The following is a 20,783-nucleotide window of genomic DNA, read 5'->3' on the forward strand; positions in this document are numbered from 1 at the left end:
TGCTTGTTTCAGGGTGTCAAAGGCCTGTTGGCAGTCCACAGTCCAGTTCACTTTCTTGGGCATTTTCTTGGAGGTGAGTTCAGTGAGGGCTGTCACAATGGATCCATATCCCTTCACAAACCTCCTGTAATACCCAGTCAAGCCAAGGAATGCCCTGACTTGAGTCTGGGTTTTTGGAGCTACCCAGTCCAGAATAGTCTGGATCTTGGGTTGGAGTGGCTGAACTTGGCCTCCACCTACAAGGTGTCCCAAGTAAACCACAGTTCCCTGCCCTATCTGGCATTTGGATGCCTTGATAGAGAGGCCTGCAGATTGCAGAGCCTTCAAAACCTTCCTCAGGTGGACCAGGTGATCCTGCCAGGTGGAGCTAAAGACAGCGATATCATCAAGATAAGCTGTGCTAAAGGACTCCAAGCCAGCAAGGACTTGATTCACCAACCTTTGGAAGGTGGCAGGGGCATTCTTTAAACCAAAGGGCATAACAGTAAACTGATAATGCCCATCAGGTGTGGAGAATGCTGTCTTTTCTTTTGCTCCAGGTGCCATTTTTATTTGCCAGTACCCTGCTGTCAAGTCAAAGGTACTTAGGAATTTGGCAGCACCTAATTTATCAATGAGCTCATCAGCTCTTGGAATTGGATGGGCATCTGTCTTGGTGACAGAATTGAGCCCTCTGTAGTCCACACAAAACCTCATCTCTTTCTTTCCATCTGTGGTGTGAGGTTTGGGGACTAAGACCACTGGGCTAGCCCAGGGGCTGTCAGAGCGCTCAATTACTCCCAATTCCAGCATCTTGTGGACTTCCACCTTGATGCTTTCCTTAACATGGTCAGACTGTCTGAAGATTTTGTTCTTGACAGGCATGCTGTCTCCTGTGTCCACATCATGGGTACACAGGTGTGTCTGACCAGGGGTTAGGGAGAAAAGCTCAGGAAACTGTTGTAGGACTCTCCTACAATCAGCCTGCTGTTGGCCAGAGAGGGTGTCTGAGTAGATCACTCCATCTACTGTGCCATCTTTTGGGTCTGATGACAGAAGATCAGGGAGAGGTTCACTCTCTGCCTCCTGATCCTCATCTGTTACCATTAACAGATTCACATCAGCCCTGTCATGGAAGAGCTTAAGGCGGTTCACATGGATCACCCTCTTGGGGCTCCTGCTTGTGCCCAGGTCCACCAGGTAGGTGACCTGACTCTTCCTCTCTAGCACTGGGTAAGGGCCACTCCATTTGTCCTGGAGTGCCCTGGGAGCCACAGGCTCCAGAACCCAGACTTTCTGCCCTGGTTGGAACTCAACCAGTGCAGCCTTTTGGTCATACCAAAACTTCTGGAGTTGTTGGCTGGCCTCAAGGTTCTTGGTTGCCTTTTCCATGTACTCTGCCATTCTAGAGCGAAGGCCAAGTACATAGTCCACTATGTCCTGTTTAGGCTCATGGAGAGGTCTCTCCCAGCCTTCTTTAACAAGGGCAAGTGGTCCCCTTACAGGATGACCAAACAGAAGTTCAAAGGGTGAGAACCCTACTCCCTTCTGTGGTACCTCCCTGTAAGCGAAAAGCAGACATGGCAGGAGGACATCCCATCTCCTTTTGAGTTTTTCTGGGAGCCCCATGATCATGCCCTTTAATGTCTTGTTGAATCTCTCAACTAAGCCATTAGTTTGTGGATGGTAAGGTGTAGTGAATTTATAAGTCACTCCACACTCATTCCACATGTGCTTTAGGTATGCTGACATGAAGTTGGTACCTCTGTCAGACACCACCTCCTTAGGGAAACCCACTCTGGTAAAGATACCAATGAGGGCCTTGGCTACTGCAGGGGCAGTAGTCGACCTAAGGGGAATAGCTTCAGGATACCTGGTAGCATGATCCACTACTACCAGGATATACATATTTCCTGAGGCTGTGGGAGGTTCTAGTGGACCAACTATGTCCACACCCACTCTTTCAAAGGGCACCCCCACCACTGGAAGTGGAATGAGGGGGGCCTTTGGATGCCCACCTGTCTTACCACTGGCTTGACAGGTGGGGCAGGAGAGGCAAAACTCCTTAACCATGTTGGACATATTGGGCCAGTAGAAGTGGTTGACTAACCTCTCCCACGTCTTGGTTTGTCCCAAATGTCCAGCAAGGGGAATGTCATGGGCCAATGTTAGGATGAACTTCCTGAACAGCTGAGGCACTACCACTCTCCTAGTGGCACCAGGTTTGGGGTCTCTGGCCTCAGAGTACAGGAGTCCATCTTCCCAATAGACCCTATGTGTTCCATTTTTCTTGCCTTTGGACTCTTCAGCAGCTTGCTGCCTAAGGCCTTCAAGAGAGGGACAGGTTTCTTGTCCCTTACACAGCTCTTCCCTGGAGGGTCCCCCTGGGCCTAAGAGCTCAACCTGATAAGGTTCAAGCTCCAAAGGCTCAGTTCCCTCAGAGGGCAGAACTTCTTCCTGAGAAGAGAGGTTCCCTTTCTTTTGCTGTGTTGCAGTTGGTTTCCCAACTGACTTTCCTGTTCTCTTGGTAGGCTGGGCCATTTTTCCAGACTCCAGCTCTACTTTTTCACCCTGTGCCTTGCATTGTGCTCTGGTTTTCACACACACCAGTTCAGGGATACCCAGCATTGCTGCATGGGTTTTTAGTTCTACCTCAGCCCATGCTGAGGACTCCAGGTCATTTCCAAGCAGACAGTCCACTGGGATATTTGAGGAGACCACCACCTGCTTCAGGCCATTGACCCCTCCCCATTCTAAAGTAACCATTGCCATGGGATGTACTTTTCTCTGATTGTCAGCGTTGGTGACTGTGTAAGTTTTTCCAGTCAGGTATTGGCCAGGGGAAACCAGTTTCTCTGTCACCATGGTGACACTGGCACCTGTATCCCTCAGGCCCTCTATTCTAGTCCCATTAATTAAGAGTTGCTGTCTGTACTTTTGCATGTTAGGCGGCCAGACAGCTAGTGTGGCTAAATCCACCCCACCCTCAGAAACTAGAGTAGCTTCAGTGTGGACCCTGATTTGCTCTGGGCACACTGTTGATCCCACTTGGAGACTAGCCATACCAGTGTTACCTGGATGGGAGTTTGGAGTGGAACCTTTCTTGGGACAGGCCTTGTCTCCAGTTTGGTGTCCATGCTGTTTACAGCTATGACACCAGGCCTTTTTGGGATCAAAGTTTTTACCCTTGTACCCATTGTTTTGTGAAGAGGCTCTGGGCCCACCCTCCTGTGCAGGTTTTTGGGGGCCTGTAGAAGACTCTTTACTATTTTTAGTTTTGGTTGTCTCATCACCCTTCTGCTGGGGAGTCTTTGTGACCCCTTTCTTTTGGTCACCCCCTGTTGAAGTCTTGGACACCCTTGTCTTGACCCAATGGTCCGCCTTCTTTCCCAATTCTTGGGGAGAAATTGGTCCTAGGTCTACCAGATGCTGATGCAGTTTATCATTGAAACAATTACTTAACAGGTGTTCTTTCACAAATAAATTGTACAGCCCATCATAATTACTTACACCACTGCCTTGAATCCAACCATCTAGTGTTTTCACTGAGTAGTCAACAAAGTCAACCCAGGTCTGGCTCGAGGATTTTTGAGCCCCCCTGAACCTAATCCTGTACTCCTCAGTGGAGAATCCAAAGCCCTCAATCAGGGTACCCTTCATGAGGTCATAAGATTCTGCATCTTGTCCAGAGAGTGTGAGGAGTCTATCCCTACACTTTCCTGTGAACATTTCCCAAAGGAGAGCACCCCAGTGAGATCTGTTCACTTTTCTGGTTACACAAGCCCTCTCAAAAGCTGTGAACCATTTGGTGATGTCATCACCCTCTTCATATTTAGTTACAATCCCTTTAGGGATTTTCAACATGTCAGGAGAATCTCTGACCCTATTTATGTTGCTGCCACCATTGATGGGTCCTAGGCCCATCTCTTGTCTTTCCCTCTCTATGGCTAGGATCTGTCTTTCCAAAGCCAATCTTTTGGCCATCCTGGCTAACTGGATGTCCTCTTCACTGGAGTTATCCTCAGTGATTTCAGAGTTGTTGGTCCCTCCTGTGAGGGAACCAGCATCTCTGACTATTATTTGTGGAGTCAGGGCTTGAGAAGCCCTGCTCTCCCTAAGTAGGACTGGAGGGGGGGAATTTCCCTCCAAGTCACTATCTTCATCCTCTGAGTTGCCATCCTCAGAGGGGTTGGCCTTTTCAAACTCTGCCAACAGCTCCTGGAGCTGTACTTTGGTAGGTTTGGGGCCCATTGCTATTTTCTTTAGTTTACAGAGTGACCTTAGCTCTCTCATCTGTAGATGGAGGTAAGGTGTGGTGTCGAGTTCCACCACATTCACATCTGTGTTAGACATTATGCTTCTAAAAGTTGGAATACTTTTTAAGAAACTAAAACTGGTTCTAGAATCTAATTCAAACTTTTACAAACTTTTAAACTCTAAAAGAAATGCTAAACAGGATCTAACCCAAGGCCCTAGCAGGTCTTTTAAGAATTTAGAAAACTTTTCAAATTGCAAAAATCAATTTCTAATGACAATTTTTGGAATTTGTCGTGTGATCAGGTATTGGCTGAGTAGTCCAGCAAATGCAAAGTCTTGTACCCCACCGCTGATCCACCAATGTAGGAAGTTGGCTCTGTATGTGCTATTTCAAAGTAAGGAATAGCATGCACAGAGTCCAAGGGTTCCCCTTAGAGGTAAAATAGTGGTAAAAATAGATAATACTAATGCTCTATTTTGTGGTAGTGTGGTCGAGCAGTAGGCTTATCCAAGGAGTAGTGTTAAGCATTTGTTGTACATACACATAGACAATAAATGAGGTACACACACTCAGAGACAAATCCAGCCAATAGGTTTTTATATAGAAAAATAACTTTTCTTAGTTTATTTTAAGAACCACAGGTTCAAATTCTACATGTAATATCTCATTCGAAAGGTATTGCAGGTAAGTACTTTAGGAACTTCAAATCATCAAAATTGCATGTATACTTTTCAAGTTATTGACAAATAGCTGTTTTAAAAGTGGACACAGTGCAATTTTCACAGTTCCTAGGGGAGGTAAGTATTTGTTAGATTAACCAGGTAAGTAAGACACTTACAGGGCTCAGTTCTTGGTCCAAGGTAGCCCACCGTTGGGGGTTCAGAGCAACCCCAAAGTCACCACACCAGCAGCTCAGGGCCGGTCAGGTGCAGAGTCCAAAGTGGTGCCCAAAACACATAGGCTAGAATGGAGAGAAGGGGGTGCCCCGGTTCCGGTCTGCTTGCAGGTAAGTACCCGCGTCTTCGGAGGGCAGACCAGGGGGGTTTTGTAGGGCACCGGGGGGGACACAAGTCCACACAGAAATTTCACCCTCAGCGGCGCGGGGGCGGCCGGGTGCAGTGTAAAAACAAGCGTCGGGTTTGCAATGTTAGTCTATGAGAGATCTCGGGATCTCTTCAGCGCTGCAGGCAGGCAAGGGGGGGGTTCCTCGGGAAAACCTCCACTTGGGCAAGGGAGAGGGACTCCTGGGGGTCACTTCTCCAGTGAAAGTCCGGTCCTTCAGGTCCTGGGGGCTGCGGGTGCAGGGTCTCTCCCAGGTGTCGGGACTTTAGGTTCAAAAGAGTCGCGGTCAGGGGAAGCCTCGGGATTCCCTCTGCAGGCGGCGCTGCGGGGGCTCAGGGGGGACAGGTTTTGGTACTCACAGTATCAGAGTAGTCCTGGGGTCCCTCCTGAGGTGTTGGATCGCCACCAGTCGAGTCGGGGTCGCCGGGTGCAGTGTTGCAAGTCTCACGCTTCTTGCGGGGAGCTTGCAGGGATCTTTAAAGTTGCTGGAAACAAAGTTGCAGCTTTTCTTGGAGCAGGTCCGCTGTCCTCGGGAGTTTCTTGTCTTTTCGAAGCAGGGGCAGTCCTCAGAGGATGTCGAGGTCGCTGGTCCCTTCGGAAGGCGTCGCTGGAGCAGGATCTTTGGAAGGCAGGAGACAGGCCGGTGAGTTTCTGGAGCCAAGGCAGTTGTCGTCTTCTGGTCTTCCGCTGCAGGGGTTTTCAGCTGGGCAGTCCTTCTTCTTGTTGCAGGAATCTGATTTTCTAGGGTTCAGGGTAGCCCTTAAATACTAAATTTAAGGGCGTGTTTAGGTCTGGGGGGTTAGTAGCCAATGGCTACTAGCCCTGAGGGTGGGTACACCCTCTTTGTGCCTCCTCCCAAGGGGAGGGGGTCACAATCCTAACCCTATTGGGGGAATCCTCCATCTGCAAGATGGAGGATTTCTAAAAGTTAGAGTCACCTCAGCTCAGGACACCTTAGGGGCTGTCCTGACTGGCCAGTGACTCCTCCTTGTTATTCTCATTATTTTCTCCGGCCTTGCCGCCAAAAGTGGGGCCTGGCCGGAGGGGGCGGGCAACTCCACTAGCTGGAGTGTCCTGCTGGGTTGGCACAAAGGAGGTGAGCCTTTGAGGCTCACCGCCAGGTGTGACAATTCCTGCCTGGGAGAGGTGTTAGCATCTCCACCCAGTGCAGGCTTTGTTACTGGCCTCAGAGTGACAAAGGCACTCTCCCCATGGGGCCAGCAACATGTCTCGGTTTGTGGCAGGCTGCTAAAACTAGTCAGCCTACACAGATAGTCGGTTAAGTTTCAGGGGGCACCTCTAAGGTGCCCTCTGGGGTGTATTTTACAATAAAATGTACACTGGCATCAGTGTGCATTTATTGTGCTGAGAAGTTTGATACCAAACTTCCCAGTTTTCAGTGTAGCCATTATGGTCCTGTGGAGTTCGTGTAAAACAGACTCCCAGACCATATACTCTTATGGCTACCCTGCACTTACAATGTCTAAGGTTTTGTTTAGACACTGTAGGGGTACCATGCTCATGCACTGGTACCCTCACCTATGGTATAGTGCACCCTGCCTTAGGGCTGTAAGGCCTGCTAGAGGGGTGTCTTACCTATACTGCATAGGCAGTGAGAGGCTGGCATGGCACCCTGAGGGGAGTGCCATGTCGACTTACTCGTTTTGTCCTCACTAGCACACACAAGCTGGCAAGCAGTGTGTCTGTGCTGAGTGAGAGGTCTCCAGGGTGGCATAAGACATGCTGCAGCCCTTAGAGACCTTCCTTGGCATCAGGGCCCTTGGTACTAGAAGTACCAGTTACAAGGGACTTATCTGGATGCCAGGGTCTGCCAATTGTGGATACAAAAGTACAGGTTAGGGAAAGAACACTGGTGCTGGGGCCTGGTTAGCAGGCCTCAGCACACTTTCAATTGTAAACATAGCATCAGCAAAGGCAAAAAGTCAGGGGGCAACCATGCCAAGGAGGCATTTCCTTACACTATGGAAGTGCAATTGCATGTTAATAAGGATGTCCATCCTGTTGCTCAAAGAAACATAAGAATTGCATTTCATTCACTAAAAGCTGTTGAAAGGGAACTCAAATCATTAACTTAAGCATGACATCATTGAACATTCTCCTGGTCTGATGCTATGGATTTCTCCCATAGTGGAGGTGTCCAAAAATTACAGTGAAAAAGCTGTACACATCTGTGTGGATAAGCACCAAATGAACAAGGCAACTGAAAGAGAACATCCAGGTCCGCACATTGCTGTCATGATAACACAGTTGAATGGTGCAAACGTTTTCTCTCAACTTCATTTGAATGAAGGATATTATTAGTAGGTACTCAAGGAGAATTGCAGGTACATTACGATCTTTTCTGTACATATTGGTCTGTTTTGATAATAAAAAGACTATGTTTCGGTGTGTCATCAGCTGCAGAGGTTTTTCAAGATGTCATTAGATGTACCATACAGCCTGTTGTGAATCATTTAAACTACAGCAATGATATATTCGTTTTCAGAGCTACGCAGAAGGAGCATGCTAAAGCCCTCAGGCAAGTGTGTTGTTTACTCACTAATACAGGCTTAACGCTAAATGCTGAGAAATGTGAATTCAATAAGACGAAGCTAAAATTCTTTGACCATATCTTTTCAGATGGGGGCATGACACCAGATCCAGCAAAAGGACAAGCTAGTCCTTCGCAAGATGTTTCCATGCTATGCTCATTCCTTGGCATGGCCAGTTATAGTTCTAGATACCTACAAGACTTTGCCACTGTGAGTGCTATATTGTAAGAGATGACAAAAAAGAATGTGTCGTGGCACTGGTCACATGTGCGAGCAAACTTTTAAGGGAATCAAACAAGCTATTGACAAGCCTACAGAAATGGCAGATTTTGATCCAAAGTTATAAACAGAAATTGTTGCTAATGCTATCTCAGTAGGGTTAGGCGTAATTCTTGCACAGCACAACAGACATACAAATGCTCAAAGACATATTGTAGCATATGCAAGCATTAGGTTGTCCCAGAATGAACATGCTTATTCACAACCTGAAAAATAAAGTTTGGCAATGGTGTGGACTTGTGAACATTTCCACATGTTCCTATACAGAAAACCTTTTAAGATTGTGACAGATCATCAAGAACTGCTGACCATCTTTGGCAATCTAAAGGCCAAGGTTCCTCCGTGCACTGAATGTTGAGCTCTACAATTACAAGAGTACAACTACACAATTGTGCATTATCCACGGAAAAATCAAAACCCTACCAACTACTTTTCCAGAGTGTCTGTACAGTGTTAACGTTTCCATCTAAGACAGCTGAGGCCCACATAAATGTAATTGTGAAATCAAACAAACCATCAGCTATTTCATTGGAACAAATTGTCAGGATAGTGGCATGACTGAAAGAGCAAATTATTACACATCAGTCATGAAACCAACATACTCACTTCTTACTAGTGACAGAGGATACCAGAAGTTTAAAAATGTCTAAATGAACTGTCCATGACACAAAAAGCCATTATCCTGAGAGGTTTGGGAATTGTCATTCCGGAAAGTCTGCAGCAACAGATAATTGAAGTAGCCCATGAAAGCCATTGTGGAATCGTTGACACAAAACAAGCTCTATGAGATCAAATCTTTTTTCCTCATCTCAATGAAAGAGTTCAAAGAGAGCTGAAGGCCTATCCTTTATGCAACTGCCTGTCATCAAACACTACTCAGCACTTAAATATCCCAAAGCATGCATGGGAAAGAACTGCTGTTGAATTTTTCGGTCCAATGAACAATGGACATCACCTGAAGAGTCATCGAGAGATTAGATGGCATTTTTGCGACATAGGGCATTCCTGTAATTTTAAAATCTGACAATGGCCCACCTTTCAATAGTCGAGAATTCAGAGAATTTCTCTATCTGGGTAATGTGAAGCATCAGAAGACCACACCTCTCAGGCAAGACTAATGGCCTCGCTGAACGTTTGATGAGTACATTAAAGAAAGCTATTCAGTGTGTTGCATTAGAAAAGCTCAACCTCAAGGATGTCTTGAAGTCTAACCTATGTGCTTACCGTTCAACTCCTCACTCGACCACTGGTGCAAGCCTGCAACTTTGATGTTCAGAATAGCAATGACGACCAAGTTACCTCAGTGGATCAACACAAGATGAAGAATAGATGAAGAGACTTATACGAAAGACTTGGATCGTAAAAAGAAAATGAAGGCCTATGCCAACAAGAGAACAACAAGCCAAAGACATTGTTTTCACAAGAGGAGATCAAGTACTTGTCCGTCAGCCGAGAAAACATACATCTGATGCTTCATTTGATACCAAGACATTGCTAAATATTAACAGCAAAGGACACATGGTGACTGTCCAATGTCTTGGGAAATCCAACACGTGAGATTCCTCGCATTTCAGACATATGACTCACTGCTTGTCAGATACCGATGTTGACACAGTGACTGGTTCCAAAAAGATGATTGGAAAACCAGACTGCTGCTCCCCCTGCATTGCCAACACAGATTATGGACATTCCTGTTGCTGATTCCCAGTTTCCGAAGACATGATTGGGACGAGTCATCAAAGCACCAAGAAGGCTTATTGAAGAGTTTTGATTGTGCAAATGTTTGTAAAAAAATGTTTTTGTTGTTTTTTTTTTGTTTTTACAGAGGGGGAGATGTAGAGCTGTGTGAGTGTGAATGACAGAAAGCTTATGGCTCCTGAAAGACTCCGTAGAGTGATGATGTGAGTGTTAGAACGCAGTGAAGTGAATGCAGATTTAGAATGCTGAATTTGCGGTTATATGCAGACGTATAATACATTGCTACTTGAGTGCATATTCATTGGTGGGTACTCAGGCTTGGGAGCATGCTACACTATCCTTTTTTGCTATTATTTGTTTTAAAAAAAATCACTATGCAAAGCTGCTATGCAGATGTATAGGGAAAGATGACATCCAAATGCCAGAAAAGTTCACCAGTGGTTTGGGCCTGGCTCCAACACATAGGCCAGCGACCATAACGGGGGCTGTAAGTATTGGCAATGATAACCACACTTATTTTTACAGATCTGCAAAATATAGCACTCTTAATCATGGCTTCCTAACTGACACAGTCCATGAGGTTGAGGTTAAGAGACTGAGCTCTATGTCAATCAGGGAGTTTTCATACTGGTCACATGAAAAGGGTGTGAATTTAAAAAAATGCTTTTTTTGCCCTGGGATGTCCCTGGACCAAGGGAGGTAGAGTAATGGTACCCTACTCCCTTTTCTTTTTTTTCATTTTTCTTTTTAGACTCAGCTGAAGCCGAGTCTCAAAATGACTGCCAAAACTTCCTGGTTGAAATGTTGGCAGCCAATCAGATCACTGCATGAGATCAGGAGGATTTGTGAACACTTTGCGGGCCCCGCCATACAATATATATATATTTTTTTAATGTTTCAAAAACTATTGAACGATTTACAGAAAATAACAAAAAGGCTTCTTCCAGGACCAAAATTTACCTTTCTGCTAAATCTGGAGTATTTCCGTTGAGCAGTTCAGACTGTATTCGTGTTCCCTATGGGAATCAACATTGGAAACACACTTTTTTTTAACACCCTCCCCACCCCCCCTTTTTTTTTCTAACCCCTGCTTGATGGATTATCTGGAAAGTTTTCATGTACAACAAAACCCAACGTGACACTTTTTTGGGGGAAAATTTCGTTAAGATTTATCAAACGCTGCCAACGATACAAGCAAGTCAAAAAATGATTTTTCTATGGAAACTAGGACCTAACTATAACTAACTACTGGCAACCGTATATATTAGAGCTCAATGTATAGTTTCTACATAAGCTGTTTGATTAGATACTTGTGAGTCTCTGTTTTATTTATCTATCACAATAGGTAACTATTATCTTAACTATCTACAAGCATTTCACAATTGAAATATTGAGGAAAAGATAAATACATTCACATACTGCAACACTTGAAAGTCTGTTTATACAATACAACTTTAAATCTCAATATATTATCTTTCTTATACATATATTCCCTTTCTATACAATCATGTAAATATATATTTAGTCCTATTGTACAAGAAATATACATATACCTCACTCTCTCCAATGCACTACTCGGTCTCCCCCTATACCTCTCCCAATCTATCCTCTATCTCCACTCTCTGACTCATCCCAAACCTCATTATACTACCATGATCTCCAAAATAACCCTTCCTAGACTATTCTCTCCTCTATCCTTCCTGGTTAACCCCAAACCTCAGTTTACTACTATGATCTCCCAAACAGACCTAATAAATCATCCTCATGTATCTCTCTTTTGACTCATCCCAAACCTCATCTTACTACTATGATCTCCCTAATCCCTTTCTACAGACTCTTCCCTTCTCCATCTCTCCTTTACTCATCCCAAACCTCATATTACTACTATGATCTCCCAATTAACTCATTCCAGATCCTTCCCTTTTCTATCCCTCCATTATTTTATTTAATCCAACAAACAGACATGCATGCCCACTGCTCAAATTAACTCATATTTCCCTATACTAATCCACCACTAATCCATTTGGGTTCTAAAGTAGTTTGCTACCTGCCGCAAAGAGTTTCAATGCCTCATCAGGGGTGGTAAGAACTATATAAATACAAAAACAATACCTTGTGCCTGCCTTTGTGTGAGGGGGATTCCCGGTCCTACCATCACACCTGGTATATTCTTCCCCTGTCAATAGCACCAGACTATCTGGATTGACAAAAAGACAGGGAAGGCCTGGTGTAAGATTCCTTTGGGTGCAGGAGGCAAAGGCTTTGAAATGTAAATGGGGCTCGGGACAGCACCTCCCTGTCATCCTGCCAGGATGGTCCATCCTGTCCACACCTATGCCCAACCCCAACAGAAAAGCTATTCGCAGTCATACATCCCTGGACACTGGCAGAAGGCACACATCTTTAGGACAAGAAAATGTCAACTTTCTAAAAGTGTCATTTTCAGAATTATGACTTAAAATCTGAACTTTGGTGTCATCCAGTTCTACCATGTTTGAAGGAATGAGCACAAGCAATTTAGCACTTGTTAGGAGTGGTAAAGTGCAAACAGTCCTAATGCCAACAAAAGCAAATTCAGCAATATAGGAGTGAAGGAAAAAAGGTACTGGGGAATACGGTGCCAATGATGCCAAGTCTAACAGGTGATAAGTCATATTTTTAGCAACATTCAATGGAATCTGAAAGTGCTAAATTTCAACTTAGTAATTTTTTGTCAATCGCTATAATTCAAAATATCTTTAAAATGCAATAAATGCACACTGAATTTAGTGTAGAGATTTGTTTTTTCCACTCATTATGCAGTTGAGACAATTACGATTTTAGTAGATTGGACTACCTCATTAAAAAAAAAACACAAGTAAATTTTTGTAGTTTCCATCAGTGTCTTTGACATTAAAAGAATGTATTTAAATGTATGCTCTACATATAGGTTTGCATTGATGCCATGAGTATTACTAGTTTGAAAAGTGAGGGCAATTGGTGGGATGCTTTCTCCATCGTTCTTAGGGCAGATTTTTTCTTCAAAATAATCTCCAGAGAACGTAACTGCAAAACATTTGGACATCTTTGGTTTATATGAGGCACTAACTCATCAAGAATTACATTGATTTTATTCAGTAATGATTGCGTCTACACCATGTTTAGACCATATAGAGAAAGAGAAATTGGACAATTCAAGAAAGAACAGAAGTCATTGGATGTGTGCTTGCACTGAATATAATTTGTATAAATTATTGCAACTCCTACATCAGATCTACCCTCCTGTTTGCAACTAATAGATTAATCAGGGCTGGTGGAAGGTAAGTCCATGATGTTGTGTGAGGATTTGAAGACGTGTCTCAGTCTTGACTAGGAGATCAAGACTGACACTATAAAAAGATAACAGTAAACTCTAATCCATGCATCAGACCTGGTGTGAATGTTTAAAGACACAGTGATGACTTGGCACTTTTAGTAAAAGTCGTAGCATGGGGCCAAGCAGGATCTGAATATGTTTTTTTAACCTTTTTTATATTATTAAATTCGTTTATTTAGCATTACATCAGCCAGATACCAACTCAGGCAACATAAGCATTGTTAAACATCCAGATGGCTTCAAATTAGATGAAAAAATAAAAATAAAAAATTGATCAGACCCAATTATAACTTTAGAACTCTAACATGCCCTCCCTAACCCATCCCACAAGCATCCAAAAACGTGTCAGCATATTCCAATACTAGATACTTAATGTAGCCATTCTCACACTGTTCCATACTGTTATCATAGTGTCTCATATATGGGTACCAAGGACAATCACCATACCCTTCTCTGTGCCCCGGAATTATTCCAGCCCTGCAAACTTGGGTTAAGGGGAGTTGGGGTGTGTGCCATTATATTCGAGCAGAGTTTTAGTCATGTCCGACCAAGCCCTTAATATGTCATGTGCCTTTTGGGATTTTCTGGTCTGTTGGATGTGGACTTCCTCAGCCCCTGCCAAATCTATTATATCTGCTTCCCAAGAAGCTCTCTTCGGTGCCCAGGGGCTTACCCAATGAATGGTGTTGCGCAGTTTTGCGACCACTAGACCCAACATCTTAAACATCCTACTGTTTTTTTGGCTGGGTTTTCTTGGATTAGATGCAGCAAGCACTGTTCAATCCCAAATGATACTACCCAACTTGTTGCTGCTTCAAGTTGCACCAGGATCTTCTCCCAAAAAGTACGTATTTTGGGGCACATCCATGCTAGATGAAGGAAGTCTGCTTCGCCTCTACCACATTTAAGACAACTATGGTCATATGCAGAGTAAATGCCATGCATACGTTTGGTGGTTAGGTATATCATGTATATTAAAGTTATAATGGACCATCTTGAATCGGGCACAGAATGCTCCCTCCCTGACCCCTTTATGTATTCTGGCCCATTCCCCTGATGTCAAGGATCTAAATACGTTTGTTGTGTTCTTTCTCCTTTGAAATTCTTCTGCTGGGCAAAAGGCCATGAAAGGCTGGCGGAGAGGGGGACTCGTAATCCCCTGGGCAGCGCTGCGCTGGAGGATTACTTCTGCCAGGACAAAAGTGGCGGAAAACCGCAGGTCCCGGCGGCGCGACCGCGGTCGGAATCCCCCATGGAAGCACCGCCAGCCTGTTGGCGGTGCTTGTAATGACCCCCATATTGTCTTAGGAAAGGTAAGATCCTGTAATTTATGGGTACAGGACAAAGAAGCTCATGGGAAATGTGTGTATTAAGATTCTAGTTGCAGCCAGGACACAAGTGATCATTCAAATGAAGAAAGGTATTAAGTTTAGACACTTCAAAGGAAAATATGATATTGATCTTGAGAGAAAGGTGACCTAAAGGGAGAGAAACATCTGTGTCTTGCTGCACAAACAATATCACTCGGTTGATAATATAAATCAACTTCAATATCCTTTACCCTTCGTACTCCCTACTAGCCCTGCAACTATTTCTGATTAGGAACTTACAACCATTTACAAACTTCTGGATACAATAGAAAAGGTTCTATAGAAAATTAAATGAATTAGGATAAACAAAGAAGAGTAGAGTCATACTTTTTGGTGAATTTCCTTGCAATGTACAGAAAGACTTGGCGACACTCACAAAGGATCCATAAAGGAACATCTGTTTTGCTTTAACTTGGGCTCCCCTACTACCTCCTAGATGTCCTTTCAATAGGTAGTATACAAAATGCATTTCCAGTAGTGAAAGGTTCTAATAATGAGCTCTCAACACTACCTAGTAGCCACACTCAGGAGGGTATCTCACGCATCTAACAAGGCTGGTTGCATAATGGTTGCCTCTTTATCACTTCACTTTGGACCCATAAATAATATGCAATAAATGGTTGTATATTGCATAGTCCTATCGATATGTTCCTATCACACCTGAGTGAATTCCTCTGGCACTTTATGTGGTGAATAGCATAAGGATTATTCCCCTAGAAGTCCACGGAGATCCATCAGAGCATATTATAAGGCTGACATCCTGTTGGTTGCATGCCACTACCTAGTGATTTTACCGCCAGTATTAGGGGGATTCTTCAGAGAATATATCCATGCTGGGTTTGTAATGCCCATTTTTATAGACTGCTTGATTGACACTGTGTAAACCTTAAAACATACATGCAAGCTGATGCAAGATGGCACCACTAAAGGTATAATCTTTCACCAATGGGCATTTTGTCTGCCCAAATTCAGTGTGGTTTAAGCTGTATGATACAAAACAATCCAAAACTGGTAGGTATCCACATGCTAACATGACTGTCTTTTCTCAATTTTATCCTAGAACAACCTCACTTTCTTAAAAACAAACTTACTGAACTCATCACCTCGGCCTCCTCTCATTTGGCACTATCTTCTGGAGGTTTCATTAACATTAGGAACAAATACTCGGAACCTACCACATCTGAACTGACATGTTTCCTCTCATCCAACGATTTTGTGCAACCCTGTAGCAAACCTACAAATGGAAAAGGCCCAATTCTGGAGCAGATAATTTGTAAACAGGGCTGATTCCAAAGATTTCCGGTCATCATGAACCATTCAACCTCCTTATTTGTACTTTTCTACTAATCTTGCTCTACCACTGGAACTCAAATTTAAATGGAACGACGGTACACCAAAGCCCTGTTTACGCATCTGACCGAATCAAGATGCTACTTATGATATTTATTGCACCTCATAATTAACGCACCCCGGGGCATATTTGTTATGTATCGGGTGCTATAAACATCCCCTATTCTGAGGTTTTGGGGAACAACAGGAGGATTTTGATGATTAACCCAACAAATTCCACAAGATATTGTAAATAAGGTATTATTACAACCTATCACGACAGAGAAACAGTGTGTTTCCATCTCCTCCACCTGCCTCTAGTGACGCTAATCTACTCCCAGAAAAAAAATATATATATATTTCCTTCTGAGCCATTGTAGCCATGTGCCTGTATGCTGTCCGTCAAGAAAAGCGCGTCAGCACCGCCTCCGAGGGCTAGGAAGCACAACATAAATGCAACTACATTTCAATAGCTAGTGTTAATTAAAATGGCAATAGTAACATTTAACCATCGCTACTTGTTATCCAAGCCCCAACAAATGTCTAAGTGCCACTGAGCATTCTAATTACTAAACTCTGATATCTAGCTATCAGAAAAAATAAGCTGTTAGTATAAGTATGAACAGCAATACAAACTTCTACAGAAAAAAAGGACACCATGAGTTCCGCTTCGCAAAAACATTACAGATACCAAGCCCCATATCTACATCTACTTTTCTGTAGAATTAAAACTACTTACTACTTCAATTTTATATTTGCCACTTACTATATATGCAAGACTGGGGCTATGTTTTATTTCGTTAAATCTTTTTCAATTTACTCGTGATATATATATATAGTTAAATTAGTAAATAGTCTCATGAAACCCGGAACTTATTTCAGCATTCGTGCGGCTAGGCATTTGTGTAGGAACATCGTATCTCAAAAAAAAAAAAAAAAAAAAGTTGATTTATGTACAGATGTAATTGAGAAAAGTGACACTATAAACTGCTCATATAGCCTTTTTGCCGCTAAAACGTCAAAAATAAACATAATTGTGCTACCAGTGTTGTACAAATGCATTGAAAATAGAAAAATTATTTTAATGTAAAAATTAGGACAATCATGGCGTATCCTGATTCAAAATGGGGGGCACTGCGCGGACCCCTTACGAGAGCAGTAAACAGACAAGCTCTGTGCTCGCGCCATGGGTCCGGACGAAACGGCCTCGCGCTTTGGAGCACAGGCACGAGAAGCTGCGGCGGCTGCAAACACCCGAGCCATGCACAGTCAGCTCCCTATTCTCGCGCTGCGCGGCGGCGGCGAAACGGCCCTGTACAGGAAGAGGCGGCAGCCACCATGCACTCTCCTCCCGATGCGTCCGCGAGAGCGCGCCACCCCTCAACAGAGACGCGCGCGTGCCGGTTCCGTCGTCGGGCCCCCACCTTATTATATTACGGCGCCTTACCTCCGGTGAAGCGATAGGCAAGTGGTAGATGCGCAGTCGGGTGCTGCACGGGATCTGATTCTTATTTTGGGGCGCTCGTACGTTTTCGGGGGTTCGGGTCGTGCACTTCTCTCGATCTATCTAGCACGAGCTTTTGCTCTTTGTGCATGCGCGGTGTAGGACGCGCAAGCACGGAACGCAGCGCAAAGGGGGAGGGAGGAGGGCACAAGTAACACATCAAGGAGTGCTGACACGTTTAATTGAAGTTTGGGTTTTGTGCTCAGATACAGAACGCTAACGATACATTTTTTACAGCCTACATATTGCCCATGTTGAAGTTACTTTATTGTGTTTTGTTATTCCTTCCTGAAAGGCGCAGTCAGGACAGTAACACAACCAAGCCCCGCCGTGCATGACGCAGCGGGCACGCCCACCGTGCACTCAGCCTCGCGACACAGCCAAAGTTGATTGTAGTCTCGCGCGCCTGCGCGTGCAGTAGTAGTAGTAAAGCGTCCTAGGGCTTTCTACTCGCGCGCCTGCGCTTGCCAAAGCTCGAGCCCGGCCGCCCACTCTCGCGCGCCTGCACAAGTAATATGGGGCTGTTGCTGGTGACGCGACATTCTGACGTCGGAGAAGCTTGCTGTGGGAGTCTCCTCTCTGTTGAAACTAGTTTTAGGCCGGGTACCGCTGCCTCCGAAGGTTTTTCTCTGTTACCGTATGTACGTACACCCATCCTAAAAGATGGCGATTCTCAATGACGTTGCGAAAACAACAGCTTTCTATGAGAGGAATGTTGTTCGCAGCCCTACGTGGTAATTATTTGTCTTTCATTATGCTGCAACATTCTGCATTCTCTTGGTTATAATATAGTACACCAGGGATCTTCAAACGGGGCGGGGGGAGCGGTATGTTATTATTGCATTTTTGAAAAGGTACTTAACTGCAATGTTTAAATACGGATAGGCATATTTAAACATTGCCATCTTTATAAAATATTTGTGCAAAATCAAGGGGGGGGTTATATTTCACAGGGGGGCGTGGCATTAAAACGTTTGGAGACCATTGACAGGTTACACAAGGACAGGAATAAAGTAGAGGGGTTGAACCTGTGGTGGAGAGAAAGAACGACGCACAGGAGGAGCACGTGTAATGGTAGCATAAAAACGATGAAAGGACGCAGGTGAGTAAGTCAAAGGATTAGTTTATTCCTTCAAATAAAAGGAGCCCTCAGAGAAATTCGTCGTCCTGTGCTCACCGATCCAAACCGTCACGGTCGTCTGGATTGGAATGCCCAGCAAGAGGAAAATCGAAGGGTAGAGTTTTAAACAACAACACAACGTGAATGACATAACTGTGAGCTGACATCATAATATAGTTAAACTCGTGACAGATAACAAATTACTCACTGCAACGTCTTTCCCCTTTTGAAAAATGATAAAGAAAGTACAATCAATAAAGAAGGAAATCTTTGTACCTAGTAGGTACAGAAACATTACGTGAAGATCTGTTTGCCTTTCCAGATGACAAGTTAACATTTCCTGTGTCAGATAATGTGTCTTGACTGGTTTGAAGTTGACTAGCAACACATGCTTGTGAATCATGATCACCGTTGATTTGCACATCAGAGAACATGTTTGGTTGAGTAACCAGTGGTTCATTAGTATCATGCAAAACATAGGGAGCATTAGAGTGACAAGGAGAAGTATCAACAGTTCTGTTATGGGAACAAGTGACATCAAAAGGCCAATTAAATAAATCACCTGAATCATTTCCTTGCAAGTTCTTGTGAGCCAAAATGCTACAAGCCTGTTCCTGAGTAAGTTTGACCAAACATCTGTTTTAAAATTCTACAAGTTTCTCCTACTCCTAAATGTCCTTCATGAGCCGCTTCAATAAGTTTATTGCACAGCAAGGTAGGTGGAATACAAACATCAGCACGCATCAAAATACCTTTAACTAAGGATAGCTCAGTAGCTACCTGTGCAAAGGGTTTTAACGGGGAGGGAAGTGAACGCTCCTTGGGCCAACCTTTTTTTTACAAAACTAATGGCTGCTTGCAGAATTTCATCCTTCTGTGTAGCCTCAAACCATTCTCTATAACGTATAACACCTAAGGATTCCACCATATCTTCAATATTAGCCACAACACATTCAACTTCATCTTGACAGTCCTCTAATGTGTTATTTTGCAAAGGCATTCTGGATAGACAATCAGCCCTGATATTACGACCTCCAGAAATGTATCTCATCACAAAATTGAATTCTTGTAAACGAGACAAGAGCCTAACCAATCTTGTAGAAGCCTTGCCTGTTCCATTGCCATTCAATAGGTGTAATAACGGTTTATGATCAGTAAAAATTTCAAAATGTGTACCCCACAAAAATGTTTTGAACTTTTCCACGGCCCAAGAACAGGCAAGGGCTTCTCTTTCAATCGTACTGTAATGAGACTCTGCTTGTTTGAGACTTCTGGAAGCAAAACCAATTGTATGTTCTTTGCCTGAAATCCATTGACATAGTACAGCACCTAAACCATGTTGGCTGGCATCAACAGTGAGGTAACATTTCTGACCTGAAGCGTAAGACGATAAACTAGGAGCATTAATAATCAATTTCTTGACATTCTGAAATGCTAAATCACAAGTGGTCTCCCAGTTGAAGGAAACACCTTTCCTAAGCAAGGAACGTAAAGGTTGAACTACTAGTGCATACCCAGGTACAAACCTGGAATAATATTCAGATAAACCAAGGAAGGATCTAAGAGCATCCTTATCTTTAGGAGGAGGAGCATCAGCTATGGCTTGTGTAAGAGAAAACTTGGGTCTGATACCTGTAGAGGTGATAGAATGACCTAAGTAGTTCAAATTATCAGATAGAAATTTGCATTTGTGATGACTCAAAGTGATCCCTACTTCTTTAAAGAGATTTAAAACCTTACGCAAAGTTACTAAGTGATCCTGAATAGTTTTAGAAAAGATAGTACATCATCTTGATAAGCTTGCACACCATCAATCCCTTTCAGAATGTGATCCATAAATTTTTGAAAAACGCTGGCTGCTGAAGCCAAACCAAAAGGTAAACGTAAAAATTTAAATGCTCCAAAAGGAGTGACAAAAGTAGTAAGATCACATGACTCTGGTGCTAAAGGAATCTGATGATATGCAGACTTTAAATCCAAAAGGCAAAAAATCTTGGCACCCCCAATGTTAGCAAGAAGATCTTGAATTTTAGGAAGCGGGTGACAATCAACTACAATGTTCTTATTCAGTGAGCGTAAGTCTGCACATAATCTGATCTCATTATTCTTCTTGCGGACAACCACAATGGGACTAACCCACTCAGAGGAATCTGTGGCCGAAATGACACCTTCCAAAACCAATTTATCCAACAATTTTTTTAGATCACCCATAACACTCAAAGGAATCGATCTAACTTTGTGTGCAATAGGAATTGCATTTTGTTTGAGTTTTATAAC

The 20,783-nt window shown here is 43.6% G+C and overlaps 1 protein-coding gene across 1 annotated transcript in view; it reads right to left on the reverse strand.

Moving 5' to 3' along the window:
- The window catches only part of ZBTB14 (zinc finger and BTB domain containing 14), a 109,460-nt gene extending 91,983 nt beyond the window's left edge, over window positions 1-17,477 (reverse strand). The window contains exon 1 of the mRNA XM_069219807.1: window positions 17,330-17,477. The gene's annotated coding sequence lies outside the window, so the exon portion shown is untranslated. The remainder of the gene's footprint in view (window positions 1-17,329) is intronic.
- Between the last annotated feature and the right edge of the window lie 3,306 nt (window positions 17,478-20,783).

The sequence above is a fragment of the Pleurodeles waltl genome, chromosome 2_2 (genome assembly GCF_031143425.1).
Source record: "Pleurodeles waltl isolate 20211129_DDA chromosome 2_2, aPleWal1.hap1.20221129, whole genome shotgun sequence".
NCBI classification, from domain to species: domain Eukaryota; kingdom Metazoa; phylum Chordata; class Amphibia; order Caudata; family Salamandridae; genus Pleurodeles; species Pleurodeles waltl.